This window comes from Lichenostomus cassidix, chromosome 10 (assembly GCF_008360975.1).
Source record: "Lichenostomus cassidix isolate B80296 chromosome 10, HeHo_3.0, whole genome shotgun sequence".
NCBI classification, from domain to species: domain Eukaryota; kingdom Metazoa; phylum Chordata; class Aves; order Passeriformes; family Meliphagidae; genus Lichenostomus; species Lichenostomus cassidix.
The window spans coordinates 10048385-10068286 of NC_139491.1; the positions used below are offsets into that span (position 1 = coordinate 10048385).

General features: G+C 35.7%; 1 long non-coding RNA gene across 2 annotated transcripts in view; it reads left to right on the forward strand.

Moving 5' to 3' along the window:
- The window catches only part of LOC146432712 (uncharacterized), a 70139-nt gene that overhangs the window by 26154 nt on the left and 24083 nt on the right, over positions 1–19902 (forward strand). Inside the window, exon 3 of one of the 2 annotated variants that reach the window (XR_014854297.1) lies at positions 1435–1598. The exons of the other annotated variant lie outside the window; for it this stretch is intronic. This is a non-coding gene — a long non-coding RNA (uncharacterized LOC146432712). Of the gene's footprint in view, positions 1–1434; positions 1599–19902 lie in introns of those variants that run through there. 2 annotated transcript variants of the gene reach the window in all.

Below are 19902 nucleotides of genomic sequence, written 5' to 3' on the forward strand. Positions count from 1 at the left end.
TGCATCAAACATAAGTAATGGACTATGACTGAAGGACTTGAACATATTCCTGTGTTTGTCAAATGGGAGGCTGACAGTTACTATTGTGCATTTTATTCATCACCCATTGTTTAAGTGCAGGATAAAGCCTGTGTAGCAGCAGAGAGTATGTGTATGAGCAGAGTTCTTATTCTCTGCCTGCTGTCCTGGACATCCTTTTCATTCCAGGCATTTACTGAATACTGCATTGAGTCTTTTCAACTGCCATCCTAAATGCTTAGCTTTTCTCTTTCTTTAGGGAGATTTTTTTGGTCAAAAAATGGTGCATCTTTTGCTATTAGCTGAAATTCCTTTCATGGCTTTGTTTTACTCATGGCTGTGTCTTTTGAATAAAAAAAAAAATCAAGCCAGTTGCACAAATATATAATTATTTTACCCACTGTGAGCTGATCAAATGCTGGACCTGATGGAATTTTTACTGTTCAGGGGCAACATGAGGCTCAGAATGTAGTACAGATTTCTGCCATTTAATTGCATACAAGCATCTCAGAATTAATGCTTCAAGAAAGCAGAAGACTATTGTATTAGTCATTATGTTTTGATAGCCTGTAAAGTTTCCCAGCTGATTGATGTTCGTATTAAGAACACAATGTGGTGGGATTAGAATATCAGACACTATTAAGAATAGAAAATGATTTACACTTAAGTTAATATTTGTAACTGCTCTGTTTATTTTACTGTGAGATACCTGGAAGACCCTTTTTATAGAATAGCTACATGAGATTATAGAGTAAAATGTAACTTTCTAATTAATTGATGGCCATTCTTAAAATGATATAAGATGACTTCATGATGAAAAATGGCCTGCCTTGTTTGCTTACATTGTTTCATCTTGCTCCTGCTAGCCTTGCCCTATAAATGTCAGAACCTCAAATTCCAGTGACATATTGTTGAAGCAGGAGAAATAGCAGAATAGGCCTCCACAAAAATATGCAAGATATGGATTGTTCTGTAACACTTTTATTTGATGTTTTGCTATGGCCATCTAGGTCTGGAAAGGGTTATAATTAGTATAAATTTAGGTTGCATTTTCTTATCTATTTTGGTGGGAAGAAGAAACAATGCAAAAGGGATTGAAACAGGATGTGTAAGGAAAAGAAGAGAAACTGGCTTAGATAAAAAATAATCATAGCAATAAATTATTTTGCATAAGTTGCTTCTTAACCATCCCTCGTGGGATGAGGGACTGTACAAACTGAGTCACGAAGGCAAGCGTTGATGTGAACTTTGATGAACACTTCTGGCACTTCTTTCAAATTTCCTGTAATCTAAGTTAATGTTTTCCATTGACAGTAATTATATCTATTGTCTGAAGCTGTCTATGCAGTAGCTTAATTCCCTGACATCTGGTTGTCAGCTGTTCAGTAGAAGGAAGTTTCCTCTCTTGGCTTGCAGGTGCACACATAGGAGTTGGCATCAGTGGCTAGGAAGGAATGGAAGCAGCCTTTGCCAGTGACTGACAGCCCAGTTCAAATACCTCCAGAGGCTCTTGCAGATTCCTGGCAGGCATTCCTGTTTGAAAATGTGCAAGTTCTTATGTTTTCTTCCACAAAAATTTCGCTTTCACACTGCTCTGTTTGTGCTTTGTCATCTGTGACTTCTCTACTCAGGTTTGTTTCTGGTTTTTAAGTTTGTAAATGAACAAAACAGTGACTTGTACACTTTAGATACCTAGAAGTTACTGGAAGTCAGAAGAATGAGTTAGGTAATCTAAATATTTGAGTACAAGTGTTTTGGAAGTTAAAGAAAATAATTATTGTTTCTTTTTCTGTTTTGAAAACATAAATGTATCTGACTTCAGTTACTACACTTAATGATCCCCTTCATTTTCCCAGTTTAAGACATACTGTTTTCATGTGTTATACACTTCTGCCTCATACTTAGGAAGAAAAGAGAACCATATGTTGTGCTTTAATGGTAAATCCCAGGGATTGTCTGTGTGGTTGTAAGGAGTGTGTAGATAAGCCATGACAAAATGACTGCCCCTATCTAAACTACATCTACTATAGAAGACATCCAGTAAGTAATTCTGTAATTCTACTAAAGTAAAGGGCTCTCTTGATATCTCAGGCTTTTCAGGAGACAACCTAGATTTCTTACTTTTTTTTTCTTTTTTCTTTTTAAAATGCTTTCTCTGTGAGCATTTTTCTTCAGGAAACATTAAATTAATGATTTAAGAAATATTGAAGGAGTCAAAGAGTGGGGTCCTTGCAAGGCAAACATGATTTAAAGTTAGCAGTATGTTGAACTGGGAGAGTTTTATGGGAGACCAATGGGAAATGTTTGATCAGTCCCAAACTTTATCTCCTGAGCATTTAAAATGTGTTTTATGAGAATGAAGATCTAACCTCCCCTTTTAATTTTTTTCATTCAGTAATATGTAATATCAGGAAAAAAATTAAATCAATATTTAATTAATTAAGAGAAAACCCTTATTTTAACATTTGTATGTGAGATGTGCCTATACTCTCAGCAAAGAGGGGTTTTGTTCTCTCCCTCATAAATTGCTGTTCAAAATCTTTCACCTCTGTTTAGGAGCTTTCAGTAGACCTTAATGGTCACAGTAGCCAGTCTGATGACCTTGTATTTCAGAAGACTCTTTTCAACTGTCTAAAAGCAAAGGACTAAAGAGTATAACACTTAGGCAAATATGTAATGATACTTTCTCATGTTACTTTTCTACTTCCAACAATCTGCATCTAAAAGACTCACTGAACCAAAAGTGGTTCTTTGTTTACTAAATGTAAAGGTTTTGTCTTTGAATATTTGCTACATATATCAGTAAGTTCTACAGTGTAAAATTAACTTCTGTGTTGTACCTGCTTCATGTAATGCCCCTTAGTCCTTGCCATTGAATTAATCATGATTTAAACTTTCTGCTATACTTGCTCACCTCTTTTCCTGCTGAAAAATCTGTGTCTGTTTATTTGGTGTCTAATTAATTAAATGGTAATTGGAATATCCTCCAGTGAGATACCACCAACCAATTAGTATATGACTTAGGTAACTGTGGTTATTAAGGTGGGTTGATCTAGTACAGTGAAAGAATGAAAAAAGAAGTAAGTCATCCTTGAATACCTTGAATTGTTTGTGGTGGGTTTTTTCTGTCCATGTGTAACTCCTGAAATCAGACAGATGAACTGGGGAAAAGTTCTGAACTGCAGTTGCAATGCATGATTCAAAAGTTATACAGAGGTAAATTTAGGAGAGGAAACCACTCCTAATGCTACTGGCATGGTTCCAGAAAAGAGAGAATCACTGATTGTGTGTAAGCATGAATAATTGTGAAAATATGTTAGTGTTCTGAGCCTTGGGAAACAGCCTTTCTATATCTGTAGAGGGTCTTTTTTCAACAACTGGAGCAATTAAACATTCAATTACAATTTCTAGAATTGCACAGTATTGCAAACCTTTTGCTGAACATTAGAACAACCAATATGCTTCACGGTTTTTGCTGAATTGACTGACCTTAGCAAATTTTTATTCTTTGGGGTATTTTGTTTTTCTTCTTATATGTAACATTTGAGTGCGGTGGATTTTTTTCACAAAACTTTTCAGCTTCCTTTGTGAGCAGATCTCTATCTGCTTTCATGAATTATGTGAACAGAAACCAGGATAAGTTACTACAATTCCTAGGAAATGCAGACTCAATCTTTGAGAAATCATTGCATATTAAAACCTTTCTGAACTTTGAATCCATGACAACCTGCAACTTATGTTTGGGGGAATATTTGAGGCTAGCAGATATGTTGCTACATCAGCTTTGGGCACTTGGGGATTAGTTTTACGTCTTTGATTCAGAATGTTTCACGTCAGCTAGTTTGGGCTAGGGCTCATTTCGGAGACTTAGAGATAACTGTTGTAGACAAGACTCTGCAATATCAAATGGAGTGCAAGAGAGCCCCCATGAATGACTACTTAATGGGGTCACTGAATACACTGAGCATTTTGTAAGTTGTATTGCTAGGTAGTGAGTGTAGCTTCACATAATTCTGAAGGTCTGTGCAAGAGAAGGAACTGCTGCTTGTGTTGGTATCTCCTTACTTTGACACTTAATTCAGTTATGGACAACTTTTATCAAAGTTTTTTGATGACAATATAACTTTATTGCCCTGGTTTCTCCTGTTCTGTGATGAGTGGATACAGTACAGACATTACTGGAGACCTTTTTTGGCATGTATGAGATGTAGAGGGTGAAAACCATATTATCTGCTAGTGTAAAACACAATCAACTGTAAAGAAGACATAGTTAAGGATTTTTTTCTCTTTGCTCATGTTTAAAGACATGGACTGGTAAAATCTAGCTGAGTAAGATCTGCTTATGCTTTCTCTTGACAAGAGTGCTATGGGAAACATAACATCTGGAAGGAATATGTATGTCAGTAAGTCACATTTGTCCTCAGGGTTATTGAGGACTATGCATAACACCACTAGTGTATTGATAATTTACTTAAGGGAACAATAGAGATAGTGAGTTGTTCTAGTAGTGACAGAAATCTGAAACTTTGAGTGTGACAGGAAAAAAATCTATTTTTTATGTGTTTCAGCTGTTTATTCTGTAAAGTATCTTCAAATGTAAGAAATGAAGTCAGGCAAATAATCTGGCCCTTTCTTCAGATTAAAATTTTCATCAAAATTAATGTGACTATATAAGGAAAGAATTCAAGCATTTAGTAAAGTTTTTCTGAAATTATACATTTGGTTATTAATTGGTTACTTGCACTTTTAAAATAACTCTCCATAACAAATTCCTTTTGTTGCATAAAGCAGCTGCTCAGGATTAATGTCACGTCAACGTCTCAGGCTGCAGGAAGAGGATGGATGAGTAAAGCTAAACCTCAAATGTCAGTGAGCTCTTTATTTTTACAACAGAAAACTTTTGCAAGTGATCAAAACAGCTGTCAGGTTAGGTGAAGAAGAAAACCAATGACTTGGACACTCTACTGCTTTACCAGTGGCGTTTTTTTTTTTTAAATATAGCTATCTTATCTTAATACCACATTAACTGATTAGAAACTATTTGCAATTGATTGCAATAGCAAGGATTGATCATTATATTCTTTATATGCTAAACACTTTTTCTGACACATGATCTGTCTTGTTGAGACTGTTTTCTTACTCTAGGTAGCCATATACAAGGGATATGCAAAACAATCAATTTGACAGCAAAGTAACAAGTCTAAAATATCTATAGTGAGGTTTTATTACTGCAACTTAATGGAATTTCCAGGACTATGCATTGGAATTTTTTTCAAAGGCTAGTTAAGATGCAAAACAATAGAAGGAGAAAAAATTGGTGCCTGTCTTTGGGAAGGGAGAGAAAGCAAGTACAATGTTATAGATAAGTGAACTTTAGCTCAGTTCCCATAAAAAGAAATATTTGTTAAAAATACCCCCAAAATCAAGGTGATTAATGGTCAGAACAAAACTTTCACAGGGAAATTATACCAAGCTGTCTTAATTTCTGTCTACCAGGGCATTAGCCCTTCTCCTCTCTGACTGGAGGAGAAGCAGTTTGGCATATATCTCAACTTTGAGGTTCATTTAAGCAGGCTGGTGAAACTTAGTCTTGATGCATCTGCTGTGAGGTGGGTACTGGTCTGTTTTGTAGGAGTATTTGGGGATAAGTATCAATGCTTCTCTGGAAAGTTAAGTACTGAGTAAGTCGTTGTCACATTTAAGGGAAGGTGTGGACCAGATGAAGACAATGATTCACCAAGGTAAAGAATAAGAAGGACTAAGTGCTTAGGAAATATGACTTACAAGGAAAGACAAGTGGAACTGGCCTTTCTTCACTGAAACTTTTATCTCAGTTCTTTGATATGTAAAAGACAGTTGCAAACCCAAAATAGATGTATACCTCTTGTGATGAAGATGTATAAATGCAGATAAATTAAGCCAGATACTTGGTAAATTTAGATAATGGGAAATGGAATACATTTCCTGAGATAAGATACTGTAGTGTCTATAGTTCTTGACATTTCCAGCAATTTTATACATAGATTTGACACTATTTTGGGGCAGAAAGTGGTCTAGATTGTCTTGAGTGCGTTCAAGTCCTAAGATTTCATGAAAACAGTTTTATTTACTTACTGATGTTATTGGCTAACATTTGGTTTCAATCTTACGTGATTTTTGTTGGAAAAGCTGTTTCATATGAGATGTTTGATTCTTACATATCTTGGGGCAAGAAACACCTGTAGTAACGATGATTTATAAGCAAGTTAGCTCACCAGGTCAGTGAAAGTACATTCAAATTGGAGTGGTGTACATACATAGCTGTGTGATGTATCGGTGTAACCCTGGATAAGATCTGGGGTCCCTGCTAACATGAAATAAAGATGAACTGTCATGTTGATCACTACTTCCAGAAAGTAAAATATTTACATTAAAAGATGGAAGTACTGCAAATAAATTGAGAATGGAGAAAAAACATTGTTACTTACAGCGACATGGAGAGGAAGTAGAGCTTCTTGATATTTGATTGTTCATAATCCTGTAATCTTGCTATATCTCAAACTGCTTCTGGGTGTCAAAATAACTCCTTTAGCCAAAAAGTGTTTATAGCAAGGTAAATTACTTTAAAAATAACTATGTAATCAGCATCCTTTGCACATTGAATAAAATAATACATTGGAAGATAATTAATACTATCTCCTATTTTGTAATTTTGCTTTCTGTTTTCCATTTCCATTTCTGTTTTCCATTTCCATTCCATTTTTCATTTCCATTCATTTCCATTGAATTTGTAATGAAAGAGTTAGCAAGTTTTTGTTTTGTTTTGGTTTTGGTTTTTTTTGTTTGTTTTAGCATAATTTCATTCCAATACTAACAGAAAGGTGATGGTAACTTCACCACTAGCAATGAAACCTGTAGTCATTGTACATGGAATCTGTAGATTGAGACAATTTTAAAAGACTAGATTATTTGTGGAATAAACAAAAATTGGCTTTCTATACTTTATTTTCATTAAATACATCAATGACAACTCAGAAGTTAGATTTTACAATAATACACAGGATGTGGTGGTGTTGTAAGAAGGTATTCATTTTTCTTGGGAAAATTTGAGAACAAATCTTGCCCAATATAACAACTATTTTTTAAAATCCCTGAACAACCAAAAACCCCAAGCCCAAAACATATGTCTGTCTTAATTCCATTTTTTGCTGTGAAGCAGAATTATTTCAGTAGATTAGGTTACTCAAACTGACCTTGAGCCCTTCCAGAGATGGGGCATCCACAACTTCTCTGGGCAACCTATTCTGGGGTCTCACAGAAAATAATTTCTTCCTTAGAGCCAATCTAAACCTATCTAAAAATGGGTGAGATATTCCCATTTTTCCAGGTCCTGGGACTTTTCGTGACTGCCTTCACTTTTCAAATATGATGGAGAAACTCTTCACAACTACACCAGCCAATTCTTTCAGGACCTTGGAATGCATCTCGTCAGGTCCAGTAGACTTGTTTATATAATTAAGCTGTCAGTGGAGTCAATTGAAATGTGTGGTCATTCATGCAGTTGAAAATAGAACAAGAATTTTAGAGGATGTTCCTTCTCAGCCTGTCTTTGTCAGTCCCATATATTTGCCTTCCTTTTGGTTTCATGTTGAGTCTTTCAGTGTCTTTCAGGAATGTTAATAAAAGTACTATACCGGCAATTTTTAAAGCGAACAACCCCCCCCCCCCACAATCTCTTTTCAAATCTACCTGTAATCTACCAAATTTACTTCACAATGCTGAACAATTTATAGCTACTGGAATGCATTTTTCAAAATGGTATGAAACTGATTTATCTGCATCTACTTCTATGAGCACAAGGTCTGACTTCTAAAGTGTCTACTTTGTACACCAAGAGTGATGTAGGCTGACTTTAGGACTTCTACATGCGGTTCTGGAAGATCATCTTCAGGTATGTTGGGCTGAAATAATGACTCTGACACTGTTTTATCACTGTGATGCCAATAAGAGTAGGATAATAGTATCTATGTCTATCTGTACCAAATGTTATACTACTTCCTGGTGATGAATGTATTCGGTATAAGTTAAAACAGCCATTTGGCCACAGTAATATTTGTATCTGGGACACAGTCTTGCAGCAAATAAAACCAAGATTAGGAGTCTCTGCAGAGATACTACAGCACCTATTTAGAACCTTTCTTCCATTGTATTATTTACTTCTTGATGAAAGCTTTTTCTGCATTACTTGTTTATCACTGTGATATTGTGATAATCATCCTTGCACTATGAACTGAATTAATTGGTATTTCTCAACCACAAATGCAGTCCAAGCAATTGTTTTTGTAATTAAACTCAAGTTTCCAGTTTACTTTGCTTTGCTTACATTATCTGGTTAGGCAATCATTGTCTGGAACATAATAAAATAATCTAAATGACTGTTCTTTTAAGAATAAACCAAACAATAATTAATATGCTATTGCTTCCTTAGGGACCTTCTTGGAACATTTCAATGAAAAAAAAAAGAGAAAACATAAAGAGAAATCAATAGAATATGGGAATTGTGTTACCATAAAGGAATATTTGAACACTTAATTTCATTTGAAGCGCTTTGAGAATGTTAAAGAATTAAATAAAATGGAAAAACGAAAAGATTTCCTATGGCAGGAAGCCTTTGAGGCAAAAGTGTAATGAATCATGTGAGGAATATTGCTCAAGTGCCATTCTTGTTCTTCGAATTGAATGAGCTAGACCTCTACAAAACTGTGGTGTTAAGTGTGTATGCTTGTGTGTGTGCCACTTTTTTATTCAGACTATTATAGGCATAGTTAAACTAGATTAGCAGCATTCTTCACTGTAATCCATAATAGACTTCTGAAAGGCAGAGTGAAAACACAAACAAAAGGCCTACAGCAAGGCTTGCTGCCACTGGCAGCCATGCACTACTGGCTGATTTTGAGGTAGTCACTAGAAAGCTAATTTTGTGAGTACCTGTAAGTCTAAACATTTTTCACAAAGTCTATCACATTAATTCCTGCTCCTAAATGAGGCCTATAAATCCTTTGCAAACAAATTAAAAGGAAACCAAAAGCCAACAAACAGCAAGAGATGCTAACCCTTCTCTAAAGCAGAGTGCAAAGGTATTTCATACTAGGTATTTCATACTAGTAATTCTTCCATGTTTAGAAGAGACATCACAGATTGTTGTGATTGAAAAGCTGGTGCTCTTTCTTGCTGTATACTCTACCTGTACAGAAATGAGTTAGACATATTCTTTACCTCATTGTATGGCTCAAATACATTTGCCTTCCCCCTGAGAGCAATGGCAACCCCTGAAGATTATTGGTAAATTTTTGGATGCCACTGTTCAGCTAGGAAAGGAATATGCTTTAAAAATGTCTTGCCCCCACCTTGTCTCACAAATGTTTTTGTGCTTTGCTGGATTTCACTATTAACTTCTCAAGTAAGGGCTATCTTTTCCTGAATTCCTGGAATACTGTTAATATATTCTGTGAATAGCTATGGACAAATAACACAATAAGTGGCTAATACTGAATAGCTGCTATTTTTGAAAAGACTTATGGATTACTGCAAAATGTATTGCTTTATCCAATGAACTTGGGCCTGGAGTGGGCTATGTGTGTATTTTATAAATATTTTTTGTCCCAAACTAAGCTGTTGGACTTTCTTTAGAATGTAAGAAGACATAAGGATGTGGTTTAAATTGCTGCCAACTATATAGAGACTGAGAAGAGCTGTGGAAAATCTTCATTTTCTGGAGGAGGTTAGACTTGGATGCACCAAATACTTGTTGCAAGGGGATTTTAAACATTTGGGTGTCTGACAGATACTTTGTCAGAAAGGAAGCACTATAAACTATTAGATTGAATGCACAATCTGTGATCTGTGTGGAATGAAACAATAAAACTAGGGCTGTTATTACCAGGAGAATGAATGTAGATGTAGAAAGCAGAATCTGCTAAAAGCAAATGTCCAAGTTCAGCAATATGCCGAATTATATGGGACACCTACTACAGGTGAGACAGGTAAAGAAGATTTTAAAACAAAATAATTGCACAAATGATTTTCAGTACTTTACACTTATCTTTTTTTCTTGATGTAAGGACATAACACTTCTGTGTTCAGAAAATACGTGTAACTAATGAATTTACTGACCTGCAGAAAGGAGCATGATTGTAATTAACCATGTACATGTACACTAAAGTGTTCACTTGCTCATATTCTTAATTACTTTTAAATTTGTTTTAAAAGACATGTATTGTGATTATTCAAAACTATTTACTAGAATGTTCCAGGACCATGAAATTCAGAAGTATTCCTGTGGTTTTGCTTACGGCACTTAAAAAATGTAATCAATTAACCTATTTCACATCCTGGTTAAAACCAGAGAATGGAGAAAGGTATCTGAATTCTTCAAATGCTGCAGTAAATTTTCCTTTAATTATTCTTTCTGCTCTACAAATGGAGAACTTTAAATTTACCCTGTGGTAATGTTAATTACGTTAGGCAAGCATTCAGCATTTAAGTGTTTGTTATTTTTTATCAGCTCATTTACTTGATGTACAGTCTGCAGTCTATTGTATTGTATCTAATAATACCCAGTGTAACTTGGACCATCTGGTAAAATGTGCTCAAAGGAGGGTCAGGCCTAAAACAGGTAAGTTTGCAAGTGAAAGGTACTCATGGGAGCTCATGAAGCTCCAGATTTAGACAATGCTGTGTTTCATTAGCACAAATTTAAAATTAATCTCCAGTTTGGTAAAGGAAACAGTGTATAAGAGACAGCAGTAACGTTCGGCATCAGATCCCATTCTGGCTTGATTACAGCCTGTCATTGGCCTTAGAATGAGTTGTTTGGGTTTTAGGTTGTTGGCTCATGGTGCTGAAGAACCTTTTTTTTTCTTTTGGGGGACAGCTACATAAGTGAGCTAAGAAAAGTACACCGGTTTAGGTTGAGAATAAAGGTGTTACAATGACAAGTTTGCTAGAGGGTATGAGTCTGAATATATCTGTTTCAGAGGCTTGCTGTCAAGCTAAAGTCTGCCAATTTTCAGAAAAGTCTTAGGGAGATTTGGATCTTGTTGATTCTAGGCCTGCCAGAGGTTTTACTGCTTTTGCATATATAGAGATAATAAAACAATGACCCTTTCTTTCCCCCAAAAATGGCTATGGAAAGAATTGTATTAACAGAAATAGTAGGTTTAGAGTGTTTTTTATTAATGCGATCTATTCTGCACAAACTTCTAGAATAGTATTTCACTTTTGGGCAATAGTGTTTGTGACTTGCATGACACTGAAGCAGTGATAGGTTGTGCAAGAGATCTGAGGATTAAGCTTTTTCAAATTTGGTATATAAATGAAAATACAATTTCCAGTATAAAACTGGAATCTAAATTCAAAGACCAGATGCTGGTCTGTAGTGCTGTCATAACATCAAAGAGTGCAAGTTGATATAGATGACGTATAGAATTGACTACAGATTGAAGGCTAGTGCTGGAAACCAATTCTTCCTATATTGTGCAACCAGTTTGCAAAATATTAGAATGTTCTTATGGATTAATAAATAAAATGAGAACAATGTCTTTCTGTTTGACCTTAGATGAATCAAGGATATTAAAATTACTGTGGGTTAAATCTTTTGTTTCTTAGACTTATATAATTCCATTAGCCATATGGGGTAGAACAGGATATAGGTTAAGCATTTCCAGAATCTATTTTTGCTTCTCCTTTGGGTTACTTAGATCTTGTATCAGAAGTATTCTGTGTTTATTTCTTTCCTTCCTACAGCAAATGGGCAGGGATTAGAGGGAGAGTTTGCTGTACATTACCTACTGCTCATTAACCAAGCAGCTGAGATACTGCAAGTGCATTGTGTATAGTAATTGCTGATAGTGAAGGATTACTGCCTTTCTCCCCAAAGACAGGGAAGAGCTTTTAATTTGGGAGTGTATCTGATGCATTTTTTCTTTGTTTAACAATGTTGGTTATGTACCTTCTTAGAATTGTAACAAAAACCTTCAGTTTTTCACTGGTACTTCACAAATAGAGGTTTTCCTTTTCACTTAAAAAAAACCCCAAACCAGTATTTTCTTTTAGTTTCTTCTGCCTTGATGGCTTGAAAACATCATGTACACGCATGCAGCATAGAACTGAGATTTTTTCCAGTGAACTCGTTTTGACACTTTTCTTTGTAGAATTATAAATACTGGCAGTTATTTTTTTAGTCAATTAAAGTTCTTATAGTTGTTCCCAGCTTTGCTCTAATGCCATGTGTATATCTTTTAAGCAAAATGTACTCTGTACTAAATGGTTTTGTTTAGAGTGTTTCTAATAGAAATGTCCCTGCCACATGTATCTACTTGGTCTGTGTAATCTCTTGTAGAATGTTTTCTGGCGTTGAACTGACTGTGTATGTGCAAGCAAACATAGTTTAGTTTTGCATCTCTGTTAGTAATTAATGTAGCTTGGGGTATCCCCAGTTAATTACAGAGACAACCAAGTTTTACAGAGATGTCTGCAATCAGGCATTTGGTTGTATATAATATTAAAAAAAAAAATTACACAAAACCTTTGAAATTATGTGGGTGTGGTAAAAAATTTGTTTCGCTTTTTAAAAATTGTTCTAATTTGGGGCTAAATTTCAGGTCCACTTGATGTTTGTGAGAACATTCATGTTGATTTGGACAGAAATAGTTCTTAGATGAAACTGATTCATCTTCCAAGGTATTTCCCTTATTCTCTGCGCACACGACTTTAACAGACAACATTGGATTTTAAGGGTATTCTGGAGGATCCAGCCGTGAAGGTTAACCTAAATGGTTCAGGGAAGCAGAATGTAACCCTTCAATCACTCAAACCCTGTTTTGAAAACACAGGCAGGATTTTGATATAATAATGTTGTCTTTGAACCAGTGGTGAGCACAGGAGGAGTGAAATGCTTAGAAATACAGTTTCCCTGAACTCAATGAAAATCTTCACTGACTGCAAGGCATGGTAAGGTAGGGCAATAATAATTTAAGACTTCATCCTGGTCTGGATCATCATGTTTAGTATGGGTATGTGTGTACAATCAGACATGTATTTCTATATATTCCTTATATACATGTATACAAAATGTTTACATGCACTAAGGAGGAAGAGAGATTTCCTTAGTCTGCTTCACAAAGTGATTTCATTTCATTTTTAACAAAACACACTTTATTCACATACAAGCCAGGAGAAACAAAGTGTCCTTTCCTAATCCCGCAGTTTTGTTATTGGTTTTCTCACCTCATGTGTGAGTGGAATTGAGGTTGTCACTTCATTGTGGTCAGTTCCACACCTTTTTCAGGGTAAACAGCATGCAAACTTGTATAAGCAGCATCTGAGCCAAGGCACTTTTATAAACCAAACTTTAATTTGTTATTGTTCTGGCATCTATGAATGTGTGTGAGAGACCATGTGGGTTGGCTGTGGAAGGCACTATAAAAACTAACAGTGGAATGTTCATCTGGAGATGTTCTGTATTATTTATGAAAACTTGGGGCCCAATCCTGCCACCTTCTCTCACGCTAACCATTGCCCTAAGGTCCACCAGTGATTATACCTCTTTTAGAATAATATATGTGCATAAAACTTTACTGGATTGGATATAATGATGGAATTTTCAAACTTCAGAGAAATCATGTCTGCTGACATCCATTGGATGTTGAAATTTGTGCCTTTGGAATGAAATAAAACTAAATTGATATGATCTGGAAAGGAAAAAATGGCCTTTGTATTTAATTATATCTTTAGTTTTAGAGACGCTCACGATAAGAACTTAACAGTGAACACCTATAGTGTGGGATTTACCAAAGAAATGTCACAGTGAGAAGTGGGCTGCATTGTCCTCCTGGTGTCTAGTCCTTGAAAAATTGAAAGTGGAACATAAAGGTGACAAAAAACCAAAATTCTCTGCTGAACAATGCAGACTAGCCAGTGTAGCAATTAATGTTTGGAAATTATATATAATTAAAGGTAAGTTTGCAATTTGTGAATAACGTGACCATATTTATTTTGAAGACTTATTTGTGTCAACTAAATATGATCATCAGTTTAGAAACAATAGCACTTTGAGCTTTAGGCATACTCTCCCATTTTCTGGCTTCACCTTTACACAAGCAGGTCTAGAGAAATGATTTTGACTGCTTTCCCAAAAAGTTGAGCTTTATTTTTTTTTCTAGGGCACATGTGTCACATGTTTTGGGTTTTTCCTGCTGTTTGAACAACAGTCTTTCTCTTTGTGAAACACATTATCCATGGCCTAAGACCTACAGCTATTATAGGTATAAAACAAAACTAATTTTAGTAAATCCATTGAGACATATGGTAAAAAATTCCATTGACAGCATGATAAATGTGTCTTATATTTGGCATAGCTTTAACATACCACTTTTTATTATTTTTCCATGATAATCTCTCACATAAGTGGGACTGTAATCTAAGATTGTTTGCAATGGAAAGTGTGAACTGATCACAACATGCAAACAGGACTGTCTGAAGCCTGGAGGGTAACCTGTAATACTGTCTTTGAAGCTACTGTGCTTATTTTGAGGTCTTGCCCCAGGGACAGTATGAATTGGGTAAAAGAATTTGTTACCTTCCCAAAACTGCAGCCTCTGACAACTAAAGGTGCAAAATTCTCCCTGCTGGTTCTGGATTCTGGCTCCCCACATAGTATCACATTGCATTAGTGGCCAAACAACAGTGGAGACCAGTTGTCATTCAATATAAGACACATTTTGAAACAATTCAGATTTGGAACTGATTTCAAAGCCAGTTAGATTACTATAAGGAATTCATTAAAAAAACTGCCAAACACAAACAACTAGTTTGAATGCTGAACCAATTATTAATGTACATAGGCTGCATATTGAAATGGTTTTAAATTTGAAGCAGTTCATCTGAAGCAGAATCAATTTTGTAAAGGTATCAAACACATAACTGCTTCATTGAACAAAGCTTTTTCCCTGCCACTTGCTGCCTTGCCACTGTTGTATCCATAAATCATCTGAAAAGAGCCTTTCATATCTCTGTTTATGGTATAGCATTCCACTATGGAGGTACAGAGTGAATGCAGTCCTCTGTGTTCCACATCATGCATAACAGGCTGTAGCAAAGTAAATTTATGCATTTCTCTTCTGCTGTGCATATAAAGGAGAATGTTAAGTGCCCTTTCATAGCAAGGAGGATGTTTGGGCCCATCCCTGGGCCACTCCTGCTTTGCTGTAAACATTGTATATGTAAAAGAGCAACAACTTTTCCCCAGGATTTTTATTTACACAAAAACTGTCCAGGACTTGGATACTTTAAGTGGCTTGAGAATCTGTAAACAATGAGCTTAACTTTTAGTGTTAAATTGTACAACATCTATACTTCTATGAAAAGCTTTCCTTAAATTTTTATGAGGTTTAAGAATAAGTTATGTCTGGTCTAATGTTTTAGGTTTTCTGATGTCAAGATTCTCACATCATCCCAATGACAAATCTCATTCAGGTTCAGATGGAACCAGCTCTAGGCAAATGGTGGCAGTGACCCCTTAGTCTAAGTACTAACTGACTCTGGCCAGGTCAGCACAGTGGTGCAAAGCAGTTTTTTGTGACCCATCTGCTTGCAAGTGGATAGAAGGAGGTCTTCTTATTATGTATCCTTTCTGCTTTGGCCCTCCTTACTTTCAGTAAGTCACAGGAAACAATCTACCATTATTTTTTCCATCTTGGAGTGAGTTTGTGTGGTGTTGCAGTTGAAAGAGCCTCATAATCTAGATTAGGGCCTTCAGTTGCATCTTCTTACCTTATTACAAGGGCTATTCTTTTTTCTTGCCGAAGAAGATGAAGCAAAACAAATCACTTTTCATGTAGTCAACCACAGTGAAGTTAAGGGGAGGAAAAATTACAAGCCATGATAAATGTCAGCAGTCAATATTGTTTCTCTTTACAGAACCATAAACAAAATCATGCAACTAGTCTCTAAAAGGTCTCGATGACAGCTCTGGTAAATTTAAGCAATCTGGCTACAAAGATGAATAGTATTTTCCTGTTGCACATTCCCTCTCTCTCCCTGAAACTATTTAAATCTAATTAACCTAGTGTCAAACTCTCTGATTTCCCTCCAATGTTCTAACACAGGGCCTTAAACAATGTTGATTTTTTTTAATACCAAGTTCTCTTAAAATATTTGGTTTTAACATATATCCTTTTATTTGCCTGTATACCAAAATAAATTATTACCTCAGTTATATGGCTATGACACTGAATCAGATGGTACCCACAGAAGAAAAACAGTTTTTTCTCTAGTACAGAAAGCATGTGTATACAATGGCTGTCTTGCTCTGGCTCAGCTTGGGTATGAGCAACTCTTGTTTTTGCCAGTCTTTCATTTTCTTTCACTGCATGAAATTTCTCTTCAGTAAAGCCAGAACAGATTTTGTTATTAACTTCAGTAAGGAAAAATTACCACTTACCTTTAGCTACGAAATATTAATTTTCTAGAGATGTATATGAATTCCCAGAATAACTGGCTTTCTTCTCCTGCAGTACTGACAGGGGCCTAACTTTTCTGCTGTCTATAACCAAGGAATCCGGAGAGTTGCCCTGGATGCACTTTGCTTCAGCATTTAGATCACTGATATTAAACTGGTTTTGTGTCTGTTACTCTTTTAGGATAAAGAGGATTTTACTCTCATGCTCGTCTTAGTTTGAAAGATAGAGAAAAAAGGTTTAAAGTAAGAACAGTATAAAGATGATAACTGGGTTTTCAAATAGTTTCATTTTGTTACACAAAATCTTGAAGTTGCTTGGCCTTTAGGCCAAATACTGTGAGAGGACTGAGAGACCCTTAATTATCTGTTATGGAAGTCTTTTGTTAACAGAACAAGCACACAACAACTGCAGCTCTTGTTCAAATTATTAGATACCTACATAACTCTTTTGAAGAAATCAGTAATTCTTTTCCTCATTTCCCAATGAGTAAAAAAACCCAAAAACCAAAACAACAAAAACTGCAAACAAAACATCCTATAAGTACTAGATGTTGGTAACAGAAAAGCCTGTTACAAAGGTATATTCTAGTGTGGTTTACTTGATCAGAACCTTTTAAGACTTCCCCAAGGGCTCAGGACCAGATTCTTCCCAGGATGGTCCCAAAAAAGATACTGTACTAGATCTGCATCTGCTTGGGCAGGACACCAACATCAAGGACTTCTGTTTGTTCTCACCTGCCTTAATACAGTTGAGCCAAGGGCAATTGAAATTTGTAGTGAATGTATGTATATCTAAATTCAGCCTTGCATTTTTCATTTATTTTTGGCAAATGCTTGATAATTATTTTCAGTGTAAAAAATGCATTGTCACATTGCTTCAGAGGGACGTTCACTGTTTTTTAAAGGACCTTAAGCCAGTCTGTTTCTTCACTGTGGGACTGAGCCCTGTCCTCTGATACCCCTTGCAGCATACCTGTCAGAAATCATAGCTGAGAAGAGTGCAGTAAAGGAAAGCATTTGCATAACTGGACAAATAACATCAGCATCCTTTGCTATCAAAGTTTGAGTTAAGGTCTATGTCCTGTGGAACAGAAAAAGTGCCTCTAATCGTGTTTCGTTTAACTTATTTTTTCGAACTTTTTTCTACATGTGGTACCTTTTGTACAGATGACCACCTGCTCTTATAGACCAAACCAGCTGTTTAACAATGTTGTATTGTTGAGATAAGATTTAATTTTTTTTTTTATTTCTCTGAAGTACTTTACAATTTTTAGCCTCTGATGCTCTTTAAAGTTCAAGTGCTTTTGAAGATAAGGCATATTGCAGACACAGCATGTGATGGAATAAGTGAGCATAGAATGCACTTTACTCTCCGTTTGATCTCTCTAGATGCTGGTAATTGGTGGTGGCGTTGCTGGGCTGACTGCAGCAGTAGCTGCCAAAGTAATGGGAATTGCTGTCAGGGGATTTGATACCAGGTGGACTAAGAAAATATGGCTTAGAATCTAGAACACTACTTAACACTTTATAAAGCATTCTGGTCAAAGTTCTGCTTTGCTTTGCACTGAAGCAAAGTATTGTCATTCAAAAACAATCTGGAAGAAACAATCTGGTTTCTTTCTGTCATGGGACAACCAGAATTTTTAGTTAATTCATTGCTAATTAATATAAACATCAAATTATTGATTTGAATATTAAGTAGTAATTAATTTTAATTAATTAATTCCTAGAGCTTTATTAACAAGGATTTTGAGTGTTCAATTCCAGATAGAGGAAAAGAAAAACCAATTCAGAGACTTGCTTAATTTCACTATTTTAAAGTGGAGGCATAGAACAGTTTTTAATACGAATGGTAGATTTTATTGGATTATCATTAAAATTAATATGATTTTTAGATGATGACTAAGTTCCATTGTGATGTGGAAAAGTCATGCAGTGTATAATGATAAGATGATATAAAGGTGCAGTTATATGTTTGTAAAGACCCATTAGTTGATGCAATTAAAAATAGTATCATTTCAATATTTGGGAATTTACCCAAGAAAGATAAATCTCATCAGGAGCCAACCTGGGGAGGAGCTATAAAGCAGAATGCTTGCTGCCACTGTCCCCCAGGTAACTGCAATGGCCTCTTCTGGAGTGCCAGGAGAAGAGTCTGGCTACAGTATTTTAATTTTACCTTGTATTGACGACTTCAGGGGCTTCCATGGTTGATTATCGCATTGTGATTTACTCCAGGATGTGTATGGAAGCCAACATGTGTGACTCCATTTGAGATGAACTGGTGAGTTTAATGTCCAGATGGCTATCCTGGAATAGGATAGCAATCCTGCAATTTAAGAAAGACACACACGTTTAGGGTACAGCACTCAAGGTCAGAATTCAATGGCAATTGTTTTCAGAGCATGGCATTAGAATTTGTTTGGGTTTCTTTGATGTTCTGCTTTCATCCTAATACGAAGGGATGCTAAAGACATACTATTAATCCAGATGTACTTGCAAGGAATTTAAGTTTCGAAGGTATCACTATCTTCTTCCTTGGGATTGACTGGAGTGCGGTTAATCTGTGAAACATATTGTGCAATGGGATTCTTATCAGACAATCATGAGGTGTTTTTGCATTTGAAGAAGTACTTGATTTCTTATTCTCAAAAATAAGCACCATATGGTTTTGTAACCAGTTCCCTGACTGGCCTCCCAGCTCATTTAATCTCTGGCTTCCTGACAAAATTGCTGACTTTCTTTGGTCATGCATTGGAGTAAGCTATTAGTTTTACACAGAAACCTTAACTTGTAAAAGAAAGCTTTAGTAACTCATGTCTGTAGTAATATGCAAATTTGATTTACTAGCATGTATAAAGCAGGCATCAGATCTGTGGAGAACATGTGAAAAGTTTCCAACACATGAAAGCTTTGACAACTATTTATTTTGCTTTCCCATCAGGGTGTGGTGAACACTGGTTACAAGGACTTGCCAAGTAGAATGGCTACTCAAGCCAGTAGCCTTTTTTCCAGCAACATCTTGAAATTATTAAAGCTGTTTCTCCTGAGAAAGAGTATTTTCCCTTTGAACAAAAGGACGATTTAGATTATGGGACTATTGATCATGTCATTAGAGGAATTTGGGTAATAAAGGTGAGTTTCAACACTACTTCAACATTTTTGATAAAAAACGTATAAAATGTGTTGTCTGAAAGCAGTGATTTTATTCAGGAGTTTAGTCATTCTGAGGTAACATTATCATTCAGTGTCTACTCATAACGTTGGGAAGGTAATTTCTTGCTTGTTTCTGGCAGTGAAATATGGGGGCAAAAAGACTTATAAAAATGTCGATACTCTAAAATTACTGCTGTCCTTTAAACTCGTGTTTTTAAAGGATGTGTTTT